General features: G+C 36.6%; 1 protein-coding gene across 1 annotated transcript in view; it reads left to right on the forward strand.

Moving 5' to 3' along the window:
- Positions 1-2,500, forward strand: part of LOC122265957 (Uncoupling protein 4A) — a 23,576-nt gene that overhangs the window by 11,466 nt on the left and 9,610 nt on the right. The window lies entirely within an intron of this gene.

Here is a 2,500-nt window from a genome sequence, read left to right on the forward strand (position 1 = left end):
AACCCATTGACAGCAGATGGCATGATTTGCTGCCAAGGTAGAGTCGGTTGTAGACGCGGATGGCACCGTGCCAAACAATGTAAACCTACCATCCGAATGTATACATACTTTATTAAAACCATGGCCAGTGGGTTAAAATTTTGCTTTAATAGGCTATTTCCTGGTGAAGGATGGTAAATATTCTTATGATTTTGTGATATACCTTCCCTAACATCACTATTCTGGCATTCTGAGGCAAGTTTTCAGATTAAAATTTGAAAGGGCGGTGTCAATAACCCTTGCTCATGATGTCACCCCCATACACATTATGGTGGGTATGCTAGAGTTTCCCGTTGTCCAGTCCTGTTAGTGCAATAGATGCCAAATCAGATATGGAGGCTGTGTGTACTTGCTATCTGCTTTAGGCAAAAAATTGCCCCGTTGCAAGTGGGTTAAAGCTTCAGAAACCGGTATTAACTATAGGTTATGTTTTTACCTTCTACATGTTCAGAACAATTTTCATGCAAATGGATGGTCTCAAAAAAAAGAAAAAAAAGAAAAAAAAAAATCCTTCGCAGTTACCATTAGAAACTCTATAACTCCTTTCTCAAATCAAATCAAGTATAGTGTTGCATGATAACAATCACATAACTAGGGTTGTGAAGAGAGAGGGAGACTGTGTATAAGTGTGTATGCTTACATGCCTGCATTAACCCATCCATGACGGGGGAATTCTAGCCTTGAATGTCCCAATGCCGGGGCGTTCGAATTATTAGGCCTAAATCAATTGAATGGCTGGCACAATACTGTGCCGCCCGGCCACTGGGCTTTTGAATGCGCGGTACAGTACTGTACCACCCGTCCAGTGTGGGTTAACAGAGTTGTGAGAATATGAGTATTCATATTTATATCTACTTCTTTGGCACACAAACCCAAAAAGTGTACTTGATGCTTTTCATCTGGTTAACTCCTCCATTTAACACATTAAGAAATTTTGAGGAGAGAATTTGATTTTATTTTTCTTCTTCATTTTTCAGCTGATTATTTTTTTTTTTAGTTGTTACAAAACTTTGTTCATGTGTTTCTGGAATTCCTAACATAGAAAGTTTTTAGAATGAATTGTGATTATTTTTGCCTGCACTTTTCAGTTAATACAAAATTTATCGTTTTTTACTTCAAAAATTAGCTAGTTGATATGATCTTAAATTCACTTTTCTTGTTGACTGAATTATTGCCTGTTGATAATATGATTTTAAATTCACTTTTCTTGTTAACTATGATTTAATCCTAATAGAGTTTTCTACAACACAAATGGAATAGGTTTCTGCAGCTGTTATTTAATATAGTTATTATTTTTAATATTTCAGTTATTGTTTTCTTCTTTTTTTAAGTATGTTTTTTTTTTTTTTTTTTTTTTCTCCTTTTCCTATCAAACCACTTGTTTGCAGTAATATCCAGATCTGTTCTGGAAAAGAAAATGACAAACTATAGACTGACATGAAGATTCACGTGAAGATATAAAGTGTATCTTTGTGTGTTTGTGTTTGCTTTTGTTTGTGAGAGTTGATGTTGGATGTCTGGAATAAGCAAGTAGACAAAGTGAATGAGTCATTGCAAAGACTTAGTTATAGTATGATAATCTTAGAATCCCATGTATATTCCAGGAAGGCTTTAGTAATATATGATGCTTTAAGGGATATATCCCCTGTTAAGGTATAATATGGTGTCATTCATTTTAATTCAGGTTCATATTTGTAATTGGTAACTTGCACGTAGACATTAACGGTTATGGATGTAGACGTTTTTAAATTTCATTTTCAATACAGATTTGAATTCAAATGAATACGGTAGTAGAGTTAATTCCAACACTATTGACTTAAAGATAGGTATATGGGTTTCACTCATTAATATAAATAGTAAACAAACAATATTACTAACACTGTTTTTTCCAACCTGAGAGTTTGTAAGATAAACATACAGACTAAGCTGTGAGTGTGTGTGTGAACTATGTGGACCAGTGTTGTTATTACAGTGCGTGCTCAGGACTGATAGGCGCATCGTTGGGTACACCAGCTGACGTAGTGAAGACAAGGCTAATGAATCAGCCCACGGACCACAGGGCCAGGTGGGTGCTGCTCCGCCACCCTGGCCTGAGACAAGTTCCAGCCTCTAGCATCGGCCAGACCAGGGTTATATATAGATGTCGACAAGTTGCCTGGTTGAAGGGAGACTTTTTGAAGCATTTTACCATTATTATTATGGGTTTAATAATTATTACCTTATTTTTGTTTTTTATCATATCAGAAACTGGATCAACTCAAGTCTCCTCTCAAACCAGGTAGCTTTTATCTTTCCTCTCTCTTCTTTTCCTCTCCGTGCCGTCCCTTGGGTTTCTGACAATATTACGAGCAATCGGGTTAGCAGCACAGCACTCCCCCGATGGTGCTATATATTATTGGAAACCCAGACAAACTGACGAGCTCACTTGTAGATGTAAGCAGGGCATGAGCTGAAAAAATTA

Source organism: Penaeus japonicus, unplaced genomic scaffold (genome assembly GCF_977035675.1).
Source record: "Penaeus japonicus unplaced genomic scaffold, GWHDUDI00000001_assembly GWHDUDI00000003, whole genome shotgun sequence".
In the NCBI taxonomy this organism is placed as follows: domain Eukaryota; kingdom Metazoa; phylum Arthropoda; class Malacostraca; order Decapoda; family Penaeidae; genus Penaeus; species Penaeus japonicus.